The sequence below is a fragment of the Abramis brama genome (assembly GCF_963993115.1).
Source record: "Abramis brama genome assembly, chromosome: 16".
Classification (NCBI taxonomy): Eukaryota; Metazoa; Chordata; class Actinopteri; order Cypriniformes; family Leuciscidae; genus Abramis; species Abramis brama.
Window position 1 is genome coordinate 7987542 of NC_139978.1, and position 26776 is coordinate 8014317.

The 26776-nt window shown below is 37.0% G+C and overlaps 1 protein-coding gene across 1 annotated transcript in view; it reads left to right on the forward strand.

The window, feature by feature from the left end:
- Positions 1 to 1244: 1244 nt before the first annotated feature.
- opn7d (opsin 7, group member d) overlaps positions 1245 to 26776 on the forward strand; it is an 85872-nt gene continuing 60340 nt past the window's right edge. Inside the window, exon 1 of the mRNA XM_084138798.1 lies at positions 1245 to 1971. The gene's annotated coding sequence lies outside the window, so the exon portion shown is untranslated. The remainder of the gene's footprint in view (positions 1972 to 26776) is intronic.

Genomic DNA, 26776 nt, shown 5'->3' on the forward strand with positions numbered 1-26776 from the left:
ACATGTGAGAATTGATTAAGCACATGTATGTGGGTATCTGGTCAAATCATTTTACAAAATAATAACAATATGAGTGCATGATTGATGGCAAGAATACAATGGACAGCTTAGATCTGACAGTGTTTTGATGTAGGAAAATGATTACAAGTGAGTCAGCTGTCTTATTGAATGCACCATTCCTGCAGAAATGCATATTGAATGCAGTATCATTGAGGGTTATAAATTAGAATATGTCATTATGCCATTGGTCATGTGAAACATGTCTGGTTCTGTCCACCTTTGCACATTTTAATATGTATATTGATATTTTAAGATTAACAAGTTATACTAATAAATCATCCTAATATTTTGACCATTATCTAAGAGCATTCTGGGATGCAAAAACAAGTTGAAGCCAGGGCATCATGTTCATTTTAGTATTACATCAGAGATGGGTGAATCTCACCAAAACAGTCAAAAACATGTCCGCATTATATTGGAAAATCCTAAAAGTCAAAAGAATGAATAGTAGTCTGCAGTAGTGCAACAAAATGTCATTCTAATTACTTTATTGTAAATAAAACAATTATATATTATTTAAATTATCAGTTTGTAAAATTGTAGTAATGATGGTATTTGCTTAATTTATGCTAATTTTATTTGCAAAAATTATTGTGGTTATTTGTCATTAATGTCACAAAATAAAAGATTAAAATTAATATATTGATAATAAAAAATATATATACATAAAAGTTTGCGGTCAGTACCAATTTTTTTTTTTGACACTGAAGACTGGATAATGATACTGAAAATACAGCTTTGTATCACAGTAAAAAATTACATTTTAAATTATATTAAAATAATAATAATTTTATATTTTTTCTCAATATTTTACTGTATTTTTGATCAAGTAAATGCAGACTTGGTGAGACTTTTAAAAACATCTAAAAATCTTAACAACCCCCAACTTTTAAGTGGGAGTGTACTGCACTTTATTTTGTGATCTTTCTTTTTTTATCATTATTATAGAATATACTTTATTGTCCCATTTGTGGGAAATTTGTCTTGGACAACCAATGACACAGCCAGTGCACAACATTGGACTTATATAACATAACATATAATACATACAATAACACACAATAACTGAAGAAAATACTGCAACAATCCAAACAGTTTTGGAATTGTCTATTTAATAATTTAACTGCAGTTGGCACCAAATAATTTTTATAATGATTTGATTTACACTTCAACAACATGTTTATATATGGAATATGTTCATACAGTATGTTTATATCCCATACTCATGTTAAACATAGTGTGGCAGCAAAGATTGTCAAAAAGAATTATGCTAAGTTCAGGGAAAGTGTCACTAAACCCAGTAGAAAGAGAGCGAATCAGAGCGACAGGAGGCAAAGGAAAGACATATAAAAGCAGAACGGTAGGAAAAAAAGGGGTGGACCCGGTGGAGAGACATGTATATATCTAGGATGAAAAGATACAGAGGGGGAGGGAAAAAAGTGAGCGAGAGAGTAAGATTGAAAGTGAGAGAAACCATGCTGTTTAGGTATACAACCTCAGTCTCAGTGTCTTTCTTGCCATGCTTGGACTGTCAGCGTTCTGGACTGAGCCACTCTTCATACCATACGGGAAAAACATTTGAGAGAGAGAGTGTTTGTGTGTGCAGCCTGAATAAGTGAGTCAAGCCCAATACACATCACATCTCTGCAATTGTCTGTCCGAACTGTCCTTACTCCTGTGTGGATGTGTGTGTGTGTGTGAGTGAGTGTGGACCCACATTTCTCCATCAGTGTGTCTGTATGCGTGTCAGACGCTGGCTTGCTCTGCGCAGTCTCTCCAAGCTCCAGTCTTGCGCTCTTTCTGCCTCAGTCTGAGGACCGACACATCCTCTCACCTCTCGCTGCTGCTTTGCCCTGGATCACCTTTGGCCTCCATGAGTGCAACTGAGGGAATCCAGCCTCTCCCTGGAAGGTAAGCCAAACCTGGAGTGTCAGAAGAGCTGGCATGTGGGAATGTTTTATTGTAGCTTGTTTTATTGAAATCAGAGGCTTTTCCACTCAGAGTTCCTCTGGGACCAATTTTGGGATGCATTGGAGGGCCGGACACTTCAACGACCTTCCAGAGTTTCCCTGATGCAATTTGTCTGCTTTATTTGTTTTATGTGCAGAGCAAAAATAACCTTGAATTATTGCATTGAAAATACATCAAAAATACAGTAAAACAGTAATATTATTGCAATTTAAAATAAGAAAAATGTATTTAAAAATGTTAAAATGCCATGTATTCCTGTTATGGCAAGGCTGAATTTTCAGTGTTTTCAGTGTTATTGTAGTGTGTGTAAGTGATTTATAACATACATGAATAATTCTAAATTAATTGCTACTGTGTGAAGCCTAATCATTATGGCCTTGTTCAGAGCCTTAAAAATCCACAAAAAAATTATTTTAGTGTGGAAAGTTGTTGATAAAAAGGCATCACAAAACATCTGGATTGTGCTGAATTCCATAGACAAATGTTGCAGCTTGTCATGCAAATTTTTTTTTTTTTTTTTTGTGCAATGACTTCCACATGACATGCTCCTTCAGATGAATGGACATTTTGGCATCTAGCCTGGACGTTGTGACAAACAATGATAGCAAACTGCTTCCTGACTGCTGACGTGTGTGCCTCACCATCTCCTATCCCAATATACTTTGAGGGATTTATATTTAGCCAACAGTTGTTCAGAGCTCAAAACCCTACTTATATCCTGATCTAAATGTTATTGAGTGTGAAGATGGCGGTTATAGGCAAAGCAAATCTCTCTTGTCAAAAGACAGAAGAGAGTAATTAGCTCTTCTGGAATCTAATGTCTTCCATTCAGTAATAGATAGGCAATGTTGCAACAGACTTGTTTTGAAATACAAGCAACATGTGAATGTTCATACGAGTATACAAGTATTATAGGCTTTCAAATAATCAAATTTTACTTAAATACATATACTACATTTAAAATGTAATCTGTTATAGATTTAATTTTTTAAAGCACGTAATCTCTAAATGAATTACTGTAATATGATATTTTGCTACAAAATATTTTAACAACTATTTTAAAAATGTATAAAATGTATAAAGCTAAAGTAATTATTTTTACATTAATTATCAAGCGTAGCGTCAGATCTGGCAGGTCACGTTAGTCAAGCTCGCATCAGCTGACTCTCAGCTGATCCACTACCTATAGGAATACGACGTTGACGCCTATCACTGTATACATAAATAAGCTCAGTATTAATCGCTTCAGTATTATCAGCAGCTATCGCGTTTCTCAGGAGCTAATTCCCTCCTCCATCCCCAGCTCCTCCTGTCGTCAGTCAGGATTTGGTATTCTGATTCCCCTTGAATCAGAATAAATTCTCGAATTATGTTGTACTTAAAATCTTTAATTAATGATATCAGCAATACATTCATGTTGGTTCTGTTCTGTTTCCCCTAAGGGGGGTTATTGCTGCTCTCCCTGCTCTTATCCATGCTAGGCTGCATGAATGTGCAGGGAGTTCATGCCAAAAACAGAACCATCCCGCCAATCCAAACTGTATGCTAATTGTCAATCGTATTTGACGATAGTGGTCCCGACAGAAATGTAAATATGCTGTTTGCTTTTGGGAGACTTTTGTGGGTAACTGACAAGTAAAATAGACATTAACAGCATCAAGACGTGAATGAATATTCATGTATTTTAGGTGCTATAGTCTCTCAAATAGTTCTGTGGTGTGACATTTTTTTTAAATTAATAATATTATACACTAACGTTCTAAAGTTTATGGTCAGAAAGATGTTTTTGAAAGTCTCTTATGCTAACAAATACAGTTAAATCAGTAATGTGAAATATTACAATTTAAATAAATAAAAAAATCTATTTTAATATTTGTTAAAACGTATTTGTAATGTATTTGACAAAGTAACATTTTCAGCAGAAATCATATGCTGATTTGTTGCTCAAGAAACATTTCTTATTATCAGTGTTGAATATAGTTCCCTATCTGATGTGGTGTCGAATTCTGACACTAGGGGTCGCACTTGGGAGCCCCAAACACCTCTGATACTTCAGAAAAGGTCAATGAAAATTGCCGAGTGGAATTGCATGCGACACTCCCCCGGATAAACGGGTATAAAAGGAGATTGCGCGCAATTATTCAAATTTGTTCTTCGGAGCCAAGTGGTGTTGAAGCAATTGCTCTGCCATTTCACCTCTGCTAGGAAGCTGATTCATCTGAATATAGTTCCCCTGAGAGCTTCAGCAAAAAAAAAGAGCAGTTTCCTCTGAAAGAGCAAAACACAGGCGAAGAGCGTCTTTTTAAAGATGTCTCTCCACCTGTGTGTTTCTGGTTGCGGTCGATACCTGTCAGCCTCGGACGGCCATGAGTGGTGCCTCATGTGTCTAGGTCGTTCACACGCTGAGAAAGCTTTTGTGGATGGTTCATGTTTTAACTGCGAGAACATGACCACGGCGATGTTGCGGTTATGGCTCTCCTTTCTGGTTAGAGAGGGAGTCGCCTCAGCCTCTGGATGAGTTTGATGTTGTGTCACATGTTGCACCTGATTTCTCATTGGGGGCTCGGGATGAGGATGAGTTATCGGATGAGGACTCGACTGGGCTCCCACCCAGTCTGACTAAAGTGGACCTCTGGAACCTCCACGTCTGGCCCCTAGATGGGATGTGGAAGACTTGAGTGGGCTATCACCAACAGTGCTTTGCCTATGCTTTGAAGTGGAGTCTGTTCGCTAACTGGAGTTCTTCTCACAGAGATGGGCAGTCTGGTCAGTGCCTTCCTTCCTGCAGGAGAGGTTCGAGGGTCGGCTGTCCCCCTCCACCCTGAAAGTGTATGTGGCCGCTATAGCGGCATATCACTATGCAGTGGATGGTAAGTCTTTAGGGAAGCATGACCTGGTCATCAGATTCATTAGAGGCACCAGGAGGTTCAATCCATGCCTTATTCCATCATGGGATCTCTCTGTTGTCTTGATGGGCCTACACAGAGCTCCCTTTGAGCCACTGGAGTCAGTCGAGCTAAGGGCCCTCTCATTGAAGACGGCGTTCCTGACTGCACTAACTTCCATCATTTGCCTTGGCATATCAGGCACAGGGAAACGTCCTGCCCCTTTGGAGTCAGAGCACATTCTCCTGGGCGCTAGCCAACTGCGCCTCTCTAACAGACGTCTACAGAGTGACGGGCTGGGTGACACCTAATACCTCCGCAAGATTTTACAATCTCCAGGTTGAGCCAGTTTCATCCTTTATGTTGTCAGGTACGAGCAGGGGAACTGCGCACAACTGGCTGGGTGCTCTACTTGCACACAGCACCTTTTGTCTCCCCTAAGCGCGATAACGTGCACTTTTTGTCCACATGAGTTCCCTAGTCAGACCCCTGTGGCAATCAAATTCGGTGGAGGAATTTGACGGCAGGACAAGGGCTTGTGAAGCATGCCCTTTCGGTCAGCCTGTATACTGGAGCTAGATTCCCATATGTAGTGATTCCCAGATGGTACCCATGATGGATTGTCCATGATACGGTTTCCCTAACGGTAAACCTGTGACTTCCCCTATGCAGATCTCCGTCTTTGCCCCCAATCGTTTGTTGTAGTTCCCCCTTTCATGTAGGGCCTATTGCAGGGACATTTTTGTGAGGTACTTCCTGGGTCCATGTGATGTATTCTCCACATACTAACCTCCCCACCTGGGAGGAAGAACACTTCCTCAATGCTATGGTCTGCATCAGCTATAGATCCCCCCCAAAAAAAGAAGAACAGAAAGGGTCAAGGAAGTTTGGCTAAAACCCATTCCCAATGTAAGTACTGTCCTTCAGTCCCCGAATGGTACAAAGGACTATAAGGCTTACTTAGGGCGCTTGGTAGGTTACGATGTGCACTTGTTACCCGGCACACAGTGTCAACATATGCATCGCCAGAACCTCGTAACTCAGTTCAACAGTTGTGCCATTTTCCAAAGGAACCCCTGATGTCAGCATTGAACACAGAAGTGGCTGACAGATAGGGAATGTCTCGTTTACTATTGTAACCTCCATTCCTTGATGGAGGGAATGAGACATGGTGTCCCTCCTGCCACTACCTGCTGGATGGCCAGGACACACTCTCGCTCCTCAGCACAAACCTGAATGAATGGATGCATGCTAGCTCCTTTTATAGCTGTATGTCTGGAGGAGTGGCAGAAGTATCAGAGGTGTTTGAGGCTCCCAAGTGCAACCCTTAATGTCAGAATTCGACACCACATCTTATTCCCTCCATTAGGGAATGGTGGTTACAATAGTAACCGAGACGTTTTCCTCCTTTATATTTTTTGTGGAAAACATGATACTTATTTTTCCAGGAATATTTGAACAGAAATTTCAAAAGAATATTTATTTTAAATAGAATATTTTTTTAAATATTTTAGTGTCCTTACTGTCACTTTGGATCAATTGAATGCATCCTTGCTGATTTAAAGTATTAATTTTCTTTTTTTTTACTTTCTTACTTACTGACCCCAAACTTTTAAATATATAAATTAAATGTACACTTTTGTAATATAATGCATTTCCACATGACCAGGGCTGCTTTTGTTTCGGCTGTTTCATGTGATGTCACCACAGAATGATGCCATGAGCTTATTACAAGGACAGTTCCCCTGGAATAACCGGGGTTTAAGTTCCCTGCTCAAGGGCACAATGGTGTTGACTTATGGCTCACCTCTTGGGGGCATCGATCCAAAAATCTTCCAGTTTCCAACCCTGAGCGTTAACCACTGCAACACACCACCCCATTAGATACCCCAATTGTAGTGGGATCAGGATTAATTTAGCCTGGACCACTGTCCATAGTTGATAAAAACCAGATGTAGATTTTCACCACACATTGCTTTAAATTTGTGATTAAATCCACTTTAGCCGCGTTTCCACCGAAATTACCCGGAACAACTTTTTTCCCAGGAACTTTTTTTGCCCCAGACCGGTTGCTTTCTGCGTTTACACCGCGGTCTAAAGTACCGGGAAGGTAAACTGCGCGCAACTGCTCCTCCCAGTCTGCGACGGACAGTAATCAGTTTTGAGCTCCACATTTATAATAAGTATGGAGGAGATTCAAACTGTGCTGCAGTTATGTATTGGTTTACTAACGAGGTAATTAACAAACAAAATAGACAAGCACTGATACTAAAGCGTGTTCAGAAAGCTCGTATGCGTATAAAATTAGACAACGTATGTTATCAGTTATTGTGAGATGCTGGGACGAACGCGCAAAAATTCCCTCTTTCGCAAATACGCTTAAAAAAAGCCTGAACCCCGTCTATCAATCATAAATAGTGACAGTCTTGTAAATAGTTGTTTGTTACTAACCTCAAAGCGCTATTTCAATCCTGTTAGTAAATTTATAACATGGTTTGGAGTGCCTTGCAATAGATGACAATGTGTAAACATAATGACTTAATAATAAAAGCTGTGGCAGAAAAGAGACGAGCACTGATAAAGCGTGTTCAGTAAGCTCGTAATGCTAACGTTAGATATAAAATTTGTATGTTATCAGCTATTGCGGACATTGACCGTGAGATGGCTGGGACGAACGCGCAGAAAGTTTCCTCTTCCACAAAATAAAGCCTGAAACTCGTCGCCAGTCCACCAGTTTTTTTAATTAAATTCCATATTTGCAGACAGACAACTCTTACTGCATGAAGCCACGACACGAACAGCAATAGATTTTTAAAAAGGGAGGTTAAAAATAAATAAAATGCTGCGTGGAGTCATCCAACCAAAATGCGGCGTGAACACAACCCCTGAAAGTTCCTGAACTTTGAAAAAGTACTACCTCGTGAGCAGGGACTATCGGAGGGGGAAATATTGACCCGGAACTTCATTTAGACCCTGGTTCCTGCGGTGTAAACACATCGAGTACCAGCCCAAAGTTCCTAGTTCCTGGGGAAAGTTCCTGCGGTGGAAACGCGGCTTTTGTCTCATATAACCACACAGTCCTTTCCTAAATAGGTCATTATTAGTCTTTTTGGCAAACACCAGATGTGTTTTTACATGATTATTTTTGAATGATATCCATTGTACGATCCTCTCTGACTACTGGTGCATCTTTATTCTGTTATCTGCTACTGAACTCTGTGCACTTAAAAAAAAATAAAGGCTCCAAAAAGTGTTATGCAATGCAAAAACAATTCAACAGAAGATCCTTTTTAAGTTTCCACGAAAAAACATTAATTAAAGAGTTCTTAAAATAACTATTTTCTAGGACATTATGGAAAAAGGTTTTTCATTGAGCCAATGATGCCAGTAAAGAACCTTTATTTTTAAAAGTGTAGCTTCTTTAAAGTGATTGTCAGTCTCTCTGTGGTTTCTCTCAGAAGACTTCTTGGTAACACTTTAGAATAATGGTCCGTAGTTAACAAGTAGCTATGCAGGAAGTAATAGGTAGTACTGCATTAACACCGAACTTAATACTATTAACTAATATGGAAGCAATATTAACTAAGCAGTAAGTAATATCTAAATTAGTACAAAGGTAGTTCCTTGGTAGGTATTTGATTATTACTAAAGAAATGTATCCTCACTGAGAACTACTTGTGAACTAAGAAAGAATAACCAATTAATTACTAATCACAAAAGTAACATGTCTAAAAAGTGAACAATTGTGGGTTTTTTTTTTTTTTTTTACTCTTAACATGGTCATAACATTTCAGAAGCTTGTGCCTCAAATGGGTTCTTAGTGGAAACCAGTTTATGAATATTATATTTCCCCAAATACATTAGCTACAGGTTGAGATTGTGACTACTACTCTTGCCAAAGGATGGACGCATGTTCTCTGTTTATTTCAAACTTAAACATAGAATAATACTAATAATGATAATTTGTTTAAAATTTTAAATAATTAGGAAGTGATGCTGACACTCATGATTGGATTAGTTCACTATTATGAGCTCTTGAGTGTCAGTTCAATATGTCTCAGACTCCAAAGACCTACCTTTATGGTACAGTAGCCGCCAGAGGAGGACTTCTCTTTAGGATATGAATATAAACATTGATGTTCTCTTGTCAAAAACAATTTGCATCCTTAATGAAGAAATTGGCTGCATTTATGTTGCGATAATCGCAAAACCACATCTTCCAGATTACGTTTGTTAGAATATTACTAGTGCCTGTACAGTATGTGTTAAATATAAAATTAAATAACTTGTATTACTTGTGAAAAACATGCTAACTCCTCACTAATTACTCAAGCGTTACCTTGTTATCCCGCAGGAACTACTAGTGATGTGGCCCATTATTTTAAAGTGAAAAACATGCCAACTCCTCACTAATTACTCAAAATTAATGTTTTGACTCTATTGCATTTGTCTTATCAATTAAATTTTCAGTCACATTTATTAATACAGTTTAACGTTACTCATAAATAATAACATTTCGCTCTGTTCATGCCTTCTGCTGCAAATTCGTTTCGGATGATTAGCCTATATGGTGTTAAACAAGAATACACTTTAAAACCTTAAAAATACCTTCTTTAATCGTTTAACCATTTTGTGTTTTATTTACTGTGAGACACAAAAGGTATTTTCTCCTATAGACCCATAATACACTAAAACACAACATAAATTCACAAAATATATCAATTTTATTAGCTTGATGTAATCCAAATCTTTAGAATCCATACGTTGTTTGCAAGAAACAGATCCAAATTCAGCCCTTTATCCAGTGATCTTCATCTCCATTTCCGCTTCTCCCGAAACGTTACGACATGTTTTACGGCAGTGATATCAGACGCTTATTGGCTCTCGCATGCTTCGTCACAGATTACGACATGCCGTGTTTAAATTGGTGTACTAAATTTGAATTGGAGAAGCGCGCGCGCCTTCACAGAGCGAACAGCAACCGAAACCGGATTAACATTTTCATGGATTAATAATTTATATTCTGCTCTGTAACGTTACCTCATACAATACTGCCAGAGAGGACTGCGACACATCGTCATGTGAACAACTTTTGGTACCGGTTTTGATATTTTCTCAATAAATAAATGATTGTGATTATACCTGTCTGTTGTTTTTCTTTATAATTCTAGCCTACGTAACTTAGTTTACAGAAATTGTTAGGGGTAGGGGTAGTATTAGTTTTACTATGTTTTAATGCTATATTGTTAATAAAACTGCCATTTCCCTACACATATCTGTCCATTAAGTTTTATCCTTTTAATTTTGTCAATAAAATGGGTATGTTTAGGTGTGGGAGTAGGGTTAAGAGATCTTACATTTATAATCTATAATATGGTAAAAGGGAAATTATACAGATATCGTTATGATATGAAATATTAGTAAATAGTTTACATTTTTTAGCTGTAAAATCGTAATAATGTTACGTTTAAACGTTGCAGATACGTCCATATTAACGTTATACGTTTCAGCATCGAAACGTACAAAAAAGTATGTTTTCTATCTTTGAGAAAATTACGTATTAATACCTACGTATTACAATGAGACCAGGCTGCACTAGTAGTTAACAAGGGATACCAAGGTAACGCTTGAGTAATTAGTGAGGAGTTAGCATGTTTTTCACTTTAAAATAATGGGCCACATCACTAGTGGTTCCTGCGGGATAACAAGGTAACGCTTGAGTAATTAGTGAGGAGTTAGCATGTTTTTCACAAGTAATACAAGTTATTTAATTTTATATTTAACACATACTGTACAGGCACTAGTAATATTCTAACAAACATTGTAATCTGGAAGATGTGGTTTTGCGATTATCGCAACATAAATGCAGCCAATTTCTTCATTAAGGATGCAAATTGTTTTTGACAAGAGAACATCAATGTTTATATTCATATCCTAAAGAGAAGTCCTCCTCTGGCGGCTACTGTACCATAAAGGTAGGTCTTTGGAGTCTGAGACATATTAAACTGACACTCAAGAGCTCATAATAGTGAACTAATCCAATCATGAGTGTCAGCATCACTTCCTAATTATTTAAAATTTTAAACAAATTATCATTATTAGTATTATTCTATGTTTAAGTTTGAAATAAACAGAGAACATGCGTCCATCCTTTGGCAAGAATAGTAGTCACAATCTCAACCTGTAGCTAATGTATTTGGGGGAATATAATATTCATAAACTGGTTTCCACTAAGAACCCATTTGAGGCACAAGCTTCTGAAATGTTATGACCATGTTAAGAGTAAAAAAAAAAAAAACCCACAATTGTTCACTTTTTAGACATGTTACTTTTGTGATTAGTAATTAATTGGTTATTCTTTCTTAGTTCACAAGTAGTTCTCAGTGAGGATACATTTCTTTAGTAATAATCAAATACCTACCAAGGAACTACCTTTGTACTAAATTAGATATTACTTACTGCTTAGTTAATATTGCTTCCATATTAGTTAATAGTATTAAGTTTGGTGTTAATGCAGTACTACCTATTACTTCCTGCATAGCTACTTGTTAACTACGGACCATTATTCTAAAGTGTTACCGACTTCTTCTTGGTGTCAAAGTCTGAAGGACAACCTCTTTAGGCAGTGTCTATAGATGATGTAGCTTCCACTTCAATCTGAACCAATGAACACTTTCTGATCATCACTTTCAGATCACATCTGAAATCGCTGAAAATCACCCATGCATACATTTCAGCTACATTTCAGTGTAGGATTTTAAATAATAAGAAACAACACTTTTAGTTAGAGATCGTATTATAAATGAGGGCATGGTAGAAAAAAAAAGAAGCTGAATAGATCTCCAACCAGCCAAATGAAAGTTTCGGTTCAGTGGTGTGTGGAGACAAGGAGAACTCACTGTCCACTGACAAACACATGATGGGGTACCTCTGGCTATTTATGGATGAAATATGATCTGTTCTTACAGGCAGTGTGTGGGAGAAATATTTGTTGTAATGGGCTTTCAGTTGCAGTAAGTGCTGCTGATTATATACATTAGGCTACATTGATGTTACTGATTTAAAACAATTATGGGCTTCTGGGTAGAACTTACTAAGAGTCTGGCTGTGTTTTGAATGGGATACTAAAATGCCTACTGCACAGTATAAACAGTATACTCCCTAGAGTTTTTTTCTTTTTCTTTTTTTTTTTCCTTCATGTGAAGCAAAGCCCAATATGCTACAATTCAGAAATGCAAAATATCAGAAAATTGCAAAAACAAATTATATAAAGCAGGGTTTCCATCCCATGTGTTCAAGAGAACAGGGCATATGAGCAAAATTGAAATCGAAACGGAAGATGCTTTTATTAAATGTGATAAATTACAGGTGTAGATTGCAAAACAGAACACTCTGACGAACTTCTTGTTTGCTTGCAAATGTCAGTGGGTGCTTTATGTCTGAAGTGACAGTGAGTCAGACAGTTCTGGGACAGGCTTTGGCTCCGGCATTCACAGTGTCCAGAGAAACTTGAGATGCTTTGTGATGCATAGTCCAATAATATTTTTCACAAATTTGCAAAAAACACTCTGCATACAGCAAAAATAGTATGATGGTAGTGTGCTATTTCGATATAGCCTTTGAGTCTAACAGTTATGGTGTTTCTGTGTATGAAATACGGCTCCATGAGGCCAGCTAACACCATAAATTATACCGTATCCTGATTTTAACTACTGTTAATGTCATATGATTATGATTCACTGCAACCTAATGCATGTTCCCTTCAGAAACTCCAATAAAGATAAAGAAAAACAATGAACAAAGATAGTATTCACTGGAAAGTCCCCTGGGCTGAACAGTTCTGGTTGAGTGTGCTCATCTTTGACACCTCCAGGATTGATTTGTTAAGATCAGGAGATAGTAAGTCTCAGAGACCTATAGAGATCCACAGGACTCAAGTTTTTAATAAACATCTGTATATCCACCATCCCCCATTAGATTAATAGTATTGAGTATCTATTATGTAAAACTTATCATGCAAATGAAACATTAAAATTCTCTAATAAACTATAAATAACAGCAATCGACCAATCAGAACTCAATATTGTAATGCGCTGCGCACAGTCAAGCATGTTTTCGTCGTTAACAGATAGCTAAAGTGAGTTGATTGTAAGGGGTCTTTGCTAAAGTTGCGTTCAGTTATTGAGAATGAATGCAATCACCTAGAGGTGATAACACACACATTCATATTCTAGCAAAATGTAGGCTACATGTGTTTATTTGTTTATGCATTTATTTAAATCTGCACAAGAACCATTCAAGCCACAGCTAACAAAGACTGTACCGCTAACCGCTTAAAAGCAGCATTTTTGATGGAGTTTCTGGCTGTTTCTATCCAGATATTTAGAATAAAAGGATGCGTGCTGTATATGCGTCAGTGAGGGATGAGATGCGATACAGAGAGAGAGAGAGAGAGAGAGAGAGAGAGAGTTCCATTCAGAAATGATCACCCTATTCTTTTCGTTATCAAAGATCGTTAGAAGATTTCATTAGAAGAACTTTGGAGCCCTGAAAAATGTGGGGCTGAAAAAATAATTGTCATTTGGAACACATTAGAGTTACTTTTATTTTTTCAAAAGAAAATCTGTTGACAATGATTCGACTATAAACACTTCAGTGAATACACTCCCTCTGAAGAGAGAGATTATGTGCTTAGTTATACAAAACTACAGTCATATAAAAGATTTCATGAATACTTTCATGAATACTTTTTATTCTTTAATCAAAAAAAAAAAATTTATAATAATTGTGTATATAAACAGATATTTCCTCTTTCCACAGTCTACATCAGGACTTTTTATTTATTTATTTTTTAGATTCTGTCTGTTTGGTCAGCCAGTGGCCTTTTGGGATTATTTACAAGGATTTTGAACACTCTCTCACACACTCACACACACACACATACATTATTCATAACTTTGCTTGAATGCCAACCTCAAATTTTACCTTCTTCTCAACGTTAACACTGTCAGGCACAAATATGACACCAAGAAAACAGCAAAAAGAAGAAAAAAAGTGTCAATACCTTCCCATAATTTCACTCAGGGTCTGCTTGGGATTAACCAGAGCCCATTTTGAAAACAAATTAAATCTGTTAGTCCCTCTTAATCTTGACCATGACAGTCACCGAGTGTCAGGATTCAGATTTTTTTTATTCATGAGTCATCAAGTTTCTGTGCTTGATCGGCTTTAGTAAACTTCATTTTCAGAAGTGTAGAGGCGGCTGACATGATTCTGATGTTTCATGCGGCCTAGGTGCTTATAATTGCATGGTTATGTAACTCAAGAGTGTCTCATTGAGAAGCCTAAAGCATGGTGCTTTGAGAGCAAAAGAGAAAGTCCATAGCAAAGATTCAAAGGCTTAGAAATCAAACAGAAGGGCCTGTTATCTGGAGAGGATGTCTGGGAATGTTGAAATTCTCGTTTCTATCATTTGTGATATTCTTTTTGAAATGCATGCTTTCCTTTTCAATAGCTGTCTGTGTGGTGCACCTACCACAATAACATAAATGTGACTCGTGTCTTCTGTAACTGGTAATCATCCCATAAGCACTTTAATGCACAACACACAGCAATGATAATTACCTGATTTTTGGAATAAACTTGATTTGCTAATTTGTCAGAATTGGAACAGAGTAGAATTTTGGATAATTAGCTTAGCTTAATTATTGTTTTGAATAAGCATGTTGTGCTTTGGTGTTATGACAGTTGTGTTAGTGTTAGTTGACAGCATCTGCCATTGCAGCTAAATGTCAAGTGTATTTCCAAGAGAGAGCTTCATGTATGCAAGATGAAGATTTTTTCCTTATGACTTAATGGTGAATAAAATTTAACACCAAATCAGTACAAATATAAATTGTGAAGTATTAAGAAGGACATACTTTTAACCCTGTAAAGCCTACTGGATCCGTTTTAATACACAACATTTTTAGGCCTCTACATTTTTAACATAATCAAAACTTTGCAGAAAAACCTGTTGTACACAATCTACTACATGCCTACATCTGATTGATAGTTTATACTTTTTAGCTAGTAAAAGTCTTTTTTAAATGATTGTAAAAACGTCCCCCTTCAGGTCGTGGTTCATGTTGCTGTGAAAACTAATTTTTAATAGTAAATGTAAATGTAAGAATAACTTTTAAATTATTAGTAATGAGTTGAACATTTACTGGACTGAAGCAACTTATATTTACTTGATTATCCATACTTTCTCATTCATATTTTAGAAAAATCATGTTTAAGGGTATACGTTTACACGACAACAATGTTTAAAACGGAGAAGTTTTTCCTTTGAGTTTTCCGCGTACAGACGACACCATTATCAAAACGATCCCCGTTCACACGGATCCGCGAAAACGACTAAAAACGCTGTATTCTGCTGCCAGGCCATTAGATGGCGATGAAACACTATAGACTGAACACGTAATACATGACGTCATCGTCTTCAGAGATTCACGTTTTTGTTGTCTACACGGAGACCGTTTTCAAAAACTTGCTCTTTGAAACCCATTTTCACAAGTTTGTGTTTTCAGGCACCCAATATACGGCATATTGGGTGCCTGAAAACACAAACTCGTGTAAACAAACAGGCAAAACGCATAAAATGTTTTAAGTTTTTAGTTGAAAACCGTGTCGTGTAAACATCCCCTTAATCTGAGCAATGCACAGAAATCTGTGCACAAAGCATAAACTTTATGAGACCGCCCATACATTTCCATAAATCTGAATACAATTCTGATCAATTTTGATTGCATGGAACATTGGGATTAGATGTTATCATACATGCCCTAATAATGGTCAAATCCTAACAGCAATTAGCAATGCTGATATGGCCATCTTGAGCAATTACAGGCCAAACTTGATAAAGTCATGATTTCATAATGAATGACTTCTCTTCTTTAATGTCTTCCTACATCGACTCCCTTCTCCCTGACCACATGAGGCTGCGGAGAGTTTCTGGAAATCAGTGCAAGATACTGCTGTTTATAAGCACTATAATGTGTTTCCTTAGAGTTTATATGGGAATAATGAAGAGATTCTATAAAGATTAACAGAGTTAGGAAGGATTAGAGAGAAAGGTCGGAGGATATTATCTCTGGAACTCCTGAAACAAATCATTTGAAAAGTAGCTCATAATTTAATACAAACGACCTTCATATAAAGACAATGATGACCTTTCAAAAGATTAAATAACATGCAGACAGACAATGACATGAAAGATTATTAAATACAGATGAAGAGATATTAAAAAAATGGGTAGTGGAAAAACAAGAGGGATACAGGAAGAGGGGAAGAAAGATGAATTAGGATATTTAAAGTATAGATTTTACTTTTCGTACTTCCAGGGGTTGCTGAACCATTTATAGATATGGGATTCAGGTGTGCATTTGCATTTGCAGTCTTCCAAACCCTGCTGTGACTTCAACGTGTCTTATGTTTCCTCTAGACAGCAATGAGATTAAGACACTATGCGGGAAGGATACAAAATAGGACTTTAAACTGAATGAGTTTTTTTTTATTATTATTTTTTTTTTATCTCATTTAACAAAGTGTCAGGGAAACAGACCTGGTTAACTTTCAGTTTATTTTGAATATGGAGCTGGTTATGTGATGCAAACGTCAAAATGCATTAGTTTATAAATCATGCACTATAGTAAATGTGACATAGCATAGTATTGTGGAAGAAACTGCTTAAAATACTTGCCCTTTAAGTTTTACTGCATCTAATGTTCATTTCATCTGTGTAAGGCCCGCCCAATCGGTCCGACGACAGTTTCCGATAAGCTGGTGAAGGTTTGTGTGTGTTACTGTCTTTTCAGCGTGACAAAGTAATTTAATTTCAATTAAACATTTATCTGACTCCATTTTATCACGACCTCGAATTTAGGTTGGAATGCCAATTGGTTATTGGTCATTTAAATAATAGTTTAGCAGCACATTTGATTATTCTATTTAACTCTTTACTCTTATTATCCTCGTTCACTCGGGTGCCAAAGTCGCACAGGGTTCTCTCACCGGCCGTTTAATGCGGGCCCACGATCACAAACTCGCCAGTCTGATCAATAAACCAGAGGTTATGGCTAAAGCAATTTAACAGTGCCGCCAAAGCTTGCTATTGTGAAAAGGTACCCATGTAGCCTCCTACAGTCGCCTATATAACAACTTAGTTAAAGCCCAAACAATAACCAGAAGTTATGGCTAGTACATTAAGATAATGCCACTCCAATGCTTGCTATTACTTCAATAGTATTTGATCTATTCCCCTATAGTTTTAACTAAACTAAATTGTTATGCGCCTGCATAACAATTTAGTTAAAGTCAAGCAGTTAGTCAGGAATCTAGAATCTCACCAGATGTGCCTCACGCTCCATCTAACCTGAGACCTAGTACACTCAAAGATATGTTGGCTTTAATTAACTTTTTTATGTCAACAGGTGGGTTACGTTGGATTTATGTAACATTATTTATTTCAATAAACTTAAGTTAATTGCATAAGGTTAATCCAACGCCGTTTAGTTGAATAAGGTTAACATTTTGTCCAAAACAATTAAGTTAAGTTCAATTATCCTAAAATTAATATTTTTACATTCAACCAAAACAAATAATCAAGTTTCATGAGTTTATTCAATGAATACATTCACTTTTTCTTTTTTACAATTTTGTTTACATTTTTACAAACATTTCCAACATGAACATGTACAAAATATTTACTCTGTAAAGACTGCCTTCACTTTTTCAAGAAAAATAATTGTTAATTAAATAATAAATAATTAAAAATAAAAGCATGTTGCCTTTACATTTACATTTAGTCATTTAGCAGACGCTTTTGTCCAAAGCGACTTACAAATTAGGACTAAATTAAGCGAGTCACCCTGTAGAGGCAAGAAACAACGCAAGAAGGGCTCAAATTACGAAGTTCAGGCATTGTTCAGAGTAGCATAAGCCTGATAAGCGAGGATTTAAAGGAAAAAGGAGAATTTTTTTATTTATTTTTTTATGAGGTTAAGTACTCGCGTAAGAGATGAGTTTACAGCTGTCTTTTGAATGTTGTCAGGGATTCTGCATTCTGGATGAGGGTGGGGAGATCATTCCACCAGCAGGGAACTGTGAATGAGAATGTTCTGGAAAGTGATTTTGTGGCTCTCTGTGATGGAACCACGAGCCGTTGCTCGTTGACCGATCGTAGGCTTCTGGTAAGGATGTAGACTGGTAGGAGTGAGTGAAAGTAGGGGGGAGCTGAGCCTGTGATAGATCTATGAGGAAGCGTCAATGCCTTGAGCTTGATGCGAGCAGCGAGTGATAGCCAGTGCAGAGAGATGAACAGAGGAGTGACGTGGACCCTTTTTGGCTCGTTGAAGACAAGACGAGCTGCAGCATTCTCTAAGTGAAAGAATTTATCAAAAACGTATAAATGTGTTCTGTGTATAAATTTATCAGTTGTTAAAAACAAGACTATTATTCAAAGGAATGTAACATGGTTGATATTGAAACAAAAGTACTGTAACAGTCAACAGTGCAACATTATAGAAAGAGCAGAAATGGACCTGACCTGACCTCAGATTACAGGAGTTTATTTTTCAGGCGTAAATAAGACCAAGCATTTACGAAGAACACACATCTGCACATTGTTCAGGTTGTTATGTATTTAGATGCCTTAAATCATGATGCCAACATCTTTGTAAGGGTCTGTAGCCTCTGCCCCTTCATGTCTGACCACATAGATTCCTAGGGGTGGTCTTGCGTATCGAGGTTAGGGCTTCATAATGTTCAACATCCTAAAAGAAAAGAGTCAAATACAAAAAGAAACAATTAACAACAGATGAGGAGTGAAAGGGGCAGTTGGTTTTAGAGAAACATACAATAATTTAATTTTTTTTTTTTTTTAATTTTCCATGCATTCCTTCACAAGGTTTGCGGGGCCCTCGTCCAGGTAAACGGCAAGTGCTTTCAGGATGCATTCACGTTTTCCCAGTGGTGTCATTCTGAACAATGAGACAAATAAGCAGTGTTCAGAAGAATTAACACAAATGATCCCAAAGTTAAACCCCTCTACAAGAGCCAAAAAAATTATCATGTGCAACTGCATCTGTGAGAGCCTCAAAATTCAGAGAACCAGTACAAGAAAACTAATAAGTGGTTCTAAACTAAAAGCGTTGCTACAGAAAAGCTATTAAATAATCTTGGATGTCAGAGCTGTTCCAATTGTAGGTGCATAAATCACAAATCTGATGCTGCTGAGAAATAGGGTAAAGCGACGAACAAGCTCTGAAATTAAAACTAAATCATTACATATTGACATTCCAGAGCTTGTATACCAAGCTTCAAGGGATACTTCACCCAAAAATTCAGTCTTTTTTTTTTCTGTCCCAAAGTCTTTTTTTCTTCCTAGGAAATTTAATTTTGACCTGTTTTTCTTGCTCATTTCTGTCATTACAATGACAGTCAATGGTGAGTTCTTCTTCCGAAGGTTCAATTCCATGTGACTTTTGAAGCTTCAGAACAGGATCTTACCGTTGACTTATTGTATGGACAGAAACGAGCAGGTCAAACTGGCCATAATTCACCTTTTTAGTTAGAAAAGCGAAAAACAAAAGGGATTCGGTGACATGAAGCTGAGTAAACAATGACTGAATTTTCATCTTTGGGTATACTATTTAAATCTATAGTGAATTATTGTCGGATTTAAAATGATGATGAATTTAGCAGAACATACCAGATCCATAACTGATAGGATGCTTCTGATCTTCTGTGCCGCTGTTCCTCCTGTCTTTTTGAAATTTTTGAGGAGCTGGGTTCAGAAATGATCAAAAAGGACAAATCAGGTTGTTGGCTGATAAATTTGTGAGTCTTTACAATATTATCATACACCAACACTTACAGTATTTCTTTAACAGCATTTACCTGAATTACATCGAAAGGACTTAAATTTATAATTTGGAATTGCATACAATAATCATCCAAGTAATTCATCACAGCTGACATTACATTATAAAGACTTCCCTCTAAAGAGTGCTGGCTATCTGTTATTAAATTCAGCGATGAAACGCAACTCTTCGAACATCTCATGCCTCCTGTGCGTAAATGTTCTGTCCATCAGCACCTTGATAACCTGCATAAATCAAGCATAAGCGGGACCACAGCGAATTCCATGTTTTAAAACTGTGTCTGTGTCCATGTACCAACCTGAAGTGTTTTTAAAGCTTAGATCTGGATGTACTGTACTTAACCCTGGACGCAGATTTGCAGTAACAATGGATACAACGTAATCTACTAAAGTTAATCATTTCAGAGTAAGTCAGAATAAATCCAAATGTAACAATTTATTATGTCAGGTAAATATATCATGCCAATTACATAATCAATTCAAAGATAATCAATACAAAACATCAAATGCATCAAAAAACATTTAATGATCTTTACGCAGTTATTGAATGGAAGTGAATCAACACTTATTTAGTTTTTTTTAAAGCTGCTTTACAGCAGAATTGAACTCCTGTTTATCCCTGTAAACATGCTTTGAAACAACCTGTACTGTATAAAGCATTATATAAATAAAGGTAAAAAAGGAGGTCCACTGAGACAGGACAGGCCTAATACTGCCATATAAAGGGGCACTAAAATAAAATATAGACTCCCACTCAATCATTACTCATGATCCAGTAGAAGTGTGTGGTGGTGTTTGTGTCTACAGAGACATTGTCCTCTGCCTGTGTTCTTATTTTATTCTTCTGTTGCTGTGGGACATTTGGGTGTATCGTCTGTGTCTGAAGATTGGGAAGCTCCGCTAAGTTGTCGCCCTGATTTCTCTACACAAATACAATTTGCTAATGTTGCTAGTGCCTTATTAACTGCTATCTGTAACTCGACAGATTCATTTTTATGATGACACGTGTAATTGTTGTTCATTAGCGAGCTAGACTGAAGATGGATAAACTCACTCGCAAATTACAGCCAGTCATAATTATTATTTCATTTTTATTATTTCAAATAAATGCTGTTCTTTTGAACTTTCTATTCATCAAAGAATCCTGGAAATAAATTGTACACAGCTGTTTTCAACATTCATAATAATAATTGTTTTTTGAGCATCAAATCCGCATATTAGAATGATTTCTGAAGGATCATGTGACACTGAAGACTGGAGTAATGATGCTGAAAATTCAGCTTTGATCACAGGAATAAATTACATCCTAAAATATATTAAAATACAAAAGTCATTTTAAATTGTCATACTGTAATTGTCACCAATTTGTACCCAATTTGTGGGAAGTGACTCCTGCTTTCCAGACTCGCATGCATCTCCACTAGAGTTTCAGAAAATATCTCAACAATGTCTCAAACTGTGCTCAGATTTGCTGAGATAAAAAGTTTGCAATGAAATGTCAGAGATCTTAAAGGAAAGTTCACTTAAAAATGAAAATTCTGTTATCATTTACTCACCTAGTTGTTTCAAACCTGTATGAATTTCTTTCTCACAAAAGAAGATATTTTGAAGAGCTGATGTACCCCATTGACTTCCATAAAAAATCCTATATGGAAATAGAAATTCATTGGTTTTTAGGCTTAATAAATGACAGAATTTAAATGTTTAAGTGAACTATTCCTTTAATAGGAACTGAAGCATACTGTAAATGAACTAAACTGCTATCCAGATTCCTTACAGTTCAACATTCTTACAGTAAATGACAACTGTCTCATTTGTTTTTACCTTACCTCTGAGGCAAAGTTAATAACGATTAAATAAAGTAGAGATCTTTAAGTTTTTTGAGTTGTGAAGGAGCATCCTCTGAGCAATAAAATCCTCCTCCGTAAGGCTGGTACTTAAGTCTAACCCAGTAGGCATTAGAGCTGATGTACATACACTGTAAAACACTGTAGAGCTTTGCACAGTAGCATTTATACATTTGCCCTTAGCAAGATGCCTCGAATGCAATTACTGGAAATTACAGAGCCACTATAACAGCTAGAAAACCAAATGATCATTTCCAGGGAGGCAGTGATTGCAAGAAGCCCCCCAAACAGCCTTCATGGGAGCCAACGGAACCGAGACAAAGATGCAGAGATGGTTATAATAATTACACTCCTGAGAGTTTATGGATTAGCTCTCCGAGAAAAAAATGGTGACACCATATTGATAATTTTCTAATCCACATGCAAAAAAAAAAAGCTAATTACTCATCACAGAAAACCTCAATTACTCAAGCTCAAAGGAAATTTAACAGTGTGCAAGCAGACATAAACAGACAGTCACTGTCAATAATCATCTCTATTTTGGCACACTTTTAATGTTAAAGGTGTAATTTTCTTTAGATTATAAAAACTTACCTCCTCTTCCAGTTTAATATTCAGTCATTTGATAGCTCTATCACATCTAACACTCTATCAAAACATCGCTCCATTTCTTTGAGTCAAGGAGGTCTATAATACCTGGAGAGAGCTTATCATTATCATCCCCATTCATCTCAATGGCAGCCGCTCGGCGGGGGCTGGTCCCACTGGAATTACACAATTTGAATCCTGCCATTTTTGTGTCGCAATTATGTTTAGTTACTTTTAGTTTGTTTATCGTCTGTTTCCTGTTTCCTTTGTTTTAGTTTTCCAGCCAGTCATCTGTTACCATTGATATTCATTTAATTATCGCAGCTGCTTATTATTGGGTTCGTTATCATTGAGTATTTAAAGAGATAGTTCACCCAAAAATGAAAAAGCTGTCATCATTTACTCACCCTCAAGTTGTTCCAAACCTGTATGAATTTCTTTCCTCTGTTGAACACAAAAGAAGATATTTTGAAGAATATCGGTAACCAAACAGTTGAAGGAACCCAATAAAATATCTTCTTTTGTGTTCAACAGAGCAAAGAAATTTATACAGGTTTGAAACAACTCGAGGGTGAGTAAATGATGACAGCTTTTTCATTTTTCGGTGAACTATCCATTTAAGTTCCTTATTTCCTTTCTGTCTTTGTCCGGTATTGTTGGTGTTTGCTATGCACTCTGTGTCTCGAGTTGTTTATAAAGTTTATAGAGTTGCTTCTGTTAATAAACCCTGTTGCTATTTTGAATTGTAATAGTAGATTGTTCAACTACCATCATGGTATATAGACCCTGGACTAGCCTACAGAAAACACTAAACCAGGGCTGCGTTCAGCCCCGACAAAACGTTGCACAACGTTTTTTAAACAGAAACGGTGATGCGTTGAACACACTGTTCTGATGACGCAAGAGTTGCAACTATGGCAGCTGAGAAGGCCATTCTTTGTGTTCTTTGTGAAGAATTTTCGGAGCCTGATGAAGTCGGTATAAATATGTGTTTAATACTACAAAATATGCCCGATGTTACAGTTACTGCACTTGCCGCCCAGAACAAAAGAGAACATCCCAATCGAGCGAAGGGATTGCTGAAACTGAAATGGAAGCACATCTTACCTAATTCAGACTAAAACACATCTATTTAGCCTCACATACTGACTTTATTTGTAGTTCATAATGTTTTAATACCCTGTATTTTCTTTCTCATTTTTAGGAAAAGCACTTAATTACCATTGTTTATTTCTATACTAAATGTCATACACTTGCAATGAAGCTAACAATATAAACAATTACATCATTATGTTGATATCCTATATTTTTACAATAAAACTTACGACAAACATGTCTTCTAAATATCCTCAGCTGTTGCGTATACCGAGCTGCATCGAACACATTTGTAAATTACTTTCCTTGAACCCATTGTGCGAGTTCACTTTAATACCACGTGCTTTATATACATGTTGCTGCTGATTGGACTTTAGTTCTGACACACCCACCAAACAAGAGAAAACGTATCTCAAACCCCGTTGCACACCGGTGCACACCGTTTCCAGGAAACATGACGTTCAAGCCGGAAACCGTAGCAAAACGTTGCGCACCGTTTTGAACTTGAACGTGCCCCAGATAATTTGAATGCTGAGCAATCAATCTCATTAGCCGCTTTCCGACCAAGTAGTTATAGGAACTTAGTTCTAGGAACTGTCCACTTCTAAACAGTTCTAAGAACTACTCTCCCCCAAACTCGGTTTTGCTGTTTGCGTTCGCACTGGCCAAGTGGCCATAGGAACTGGTAGGAGGGGTAAGGGAGTGACGCAAGCATGGTGACTTTTATTTTGACGGCGCGACGGACCTTTATTTTGGCGGCGCTGAGAACGCCAGAGCAAACAATGCTTGCATTCTCTGTGTTTATTAGTTAGCAATCTGTCTAACAGTACTGTTTAATATCTTATTAGGTAGAACTGTTATAGAAAGTGGACAGTATATGAAAAAAGGTTATTAGCCTATGCCGTGTGGTTGATGTCCAGTGTTGCTAGCTGGGCAGATAAACATAATCATGTTTGGCTTGGTCCCCTCAAAGTTGCGTTGGATTTTCTCTTTAGCATAAAGGTTTAGAGACCCATCTATCACTGTTTTCCATGTTTGTATAGTTAGTTTATGGAGTAAATATATAGACTATAATATGTGTGTGTTTACATTCTAGCTGTTTTAAAAATGGCGGGTGCTGGTGTTCCGCGTGCGTTCGGTCAATCAGCGTACACTAACGTCACGAATAGTTCCTATAGTGCTGGTTTAGACCCTACTCTGAAGTAGGACCTAAATTAGTTCCTACAAATGGAGTTCCTAGAACTAAAATCGTTCCTAGTTCCTGCAGTGCGAACACGCTGACATCCGGGTACTTTAGCCAATAGTTCTAGGAACTGTGAAAAGGTTCCTCCGGTCGGAAAGCGGCTATTGGCTGCAGGATCAGCAGAGGCCAATCAGCTTGCACCATGCGGTAGTGATTTGATTGCTTGCAGATTCCATGTAAAGGACCAATCAGCTGACTGAACTAGATAAAGTTTTTATTTATTTCTATATTTAATTTAAATTTAACCTAAAAGTTTATATTAATTGTCAAAATATAATTGCTTACATGTATATAATATACATATATAAAATAGGGATATAATATAAATAACAATTCATATAAATAATATAGGCCTAATATAAATAATAATTCATATAAATATTATAAATAATTAGAAGCAAAAAAGGACCAGTATTACTACTTTCCTGGGTAGCCGTTACAAATTGACAAGCATTTAAAGTTACCTGGGAAATCATGTGACTTATGATTTAAAAAAATATGTATAACTGTACACTCTGAAAAATGCTGGGTTATTTTTTCAACCTAAACGCTGGGTTGAGACTGTTAGGTACGGAAGCTGTGTTGATTTGACCCACTTTGGGTTGATAATTGTTCGTAATCAGTAACCCAACAGTGCTGGGTTGAATTGAGATGTAAAAGAGAGCAGGCACGTCACACAAGTTAAAATAATTCTCTTAAGTGAATTTTTCGCTGCATGGCATGAATTTGTGTGGAAAATACAAGAAAACTAATCAGAGCAGAGAGAGAACTTTGAAACTGACTGCAGCGAGGAACATATTATTTTAAAACTGTTTTTTGTTTTATCTCACAACAAAATCGAGCGGTGACTGATTAGCGGGAACTGAAAAAATCAGAATGGCACTTGAGAGGAGTGATTAAAAACACTTTAACCTTGTCGATTCGCTATAATACACGGTTTATTCCCGACTTTCAGTGTTTATCACAGGCTTTGAGTCCATGTGTTTCTTGGCGGCACTCAAAGCTTGGGCTTTGGCCGTAGTGGAACTATTTTCATTGGGGAAAGAAAAAATGAATTGGTCATAAACATAAGTTATTCAAAATTAATTCAACAATGTTCAGTGAACTTTTAAAGCAACTTTGTTTAACTCTATGAGCTTCATAACAGCGGATTTGCCATTTTTTTGTGCACATTTTATCATTTATACACATGTACACATTGTTTTTACTTTTGCTTATATATTTTTCATGCTTATCAATAAATTTCACTGCTGATTATTACTGTAGCCAGTGTTGTTAATGTAGTCATTCAATGTGCGTTGAAGTGATTTTATTTTACTCATTTTGGGTTCATTTTAAAGTTTTAAACCTTTCTATAAAATAAACGTCTTAATGTAAGTATCCAAAATACGTTTGGGACCAGTGTAACAAAACAACCAACAATAAATTGAATCAAGCTTTCATCTGTGGTATTTGCTGCTGTAGTGGCGTCCACGGGCTGTTGACTAAGTAAGTGATTCTGATATTGCACAGGGAGCCAGTTGGAGATTAAATCTACTGACGTTCAAACAACTGCCCCCTCTAAGAGCAAAAATCTACATGCAAATCATAAACATGCCGATGCTCATTTTTCCAAGCTTCCACCTCCAGCAGTGCAGGCACTGTTATTTTCTTCAAAGAGAAAACATCAATGGTCAACAACACCATGCTGACCAATGCCTGCTTGTTATTCTCAAGCTAACAATCTAAGCAAGCTCAGATGCATCATCCCCAAGCCTTTAGCGAGCCTGCTTCTCGGGCTAGTAAGCATTATAGCTCACTTTTTTCGGACGAGGAGTGGGCCCAACCTCAGTTTAGCCACAAGACTGAGGTTTTCCTAATAGCCACAAGAGCCAGGCTCCCAACCCATACTTTAAATTCCCTCTGAAAAAAAAAAAACGTATTGTACCCCAATGAGGGAGTAAGGCGAAGACGGGGAAGCATGGAAAGGGGGCAGAGAAGACGCATCCTTGCTCAATCACTCTCTTCTATTTTTCAGCATCCAGATCTGTGTTACTTGATTCGCTTCACCCTCGGTTCCTCAGAAGGAGAGCTAGCTTAAGCCACACTCACCTTTTGCTTTTCTCCCCAGGAACTCGTTCCTGGAAAGGGCACAGATGATTTAGGAGTGGAAAGGGGGGGTGAG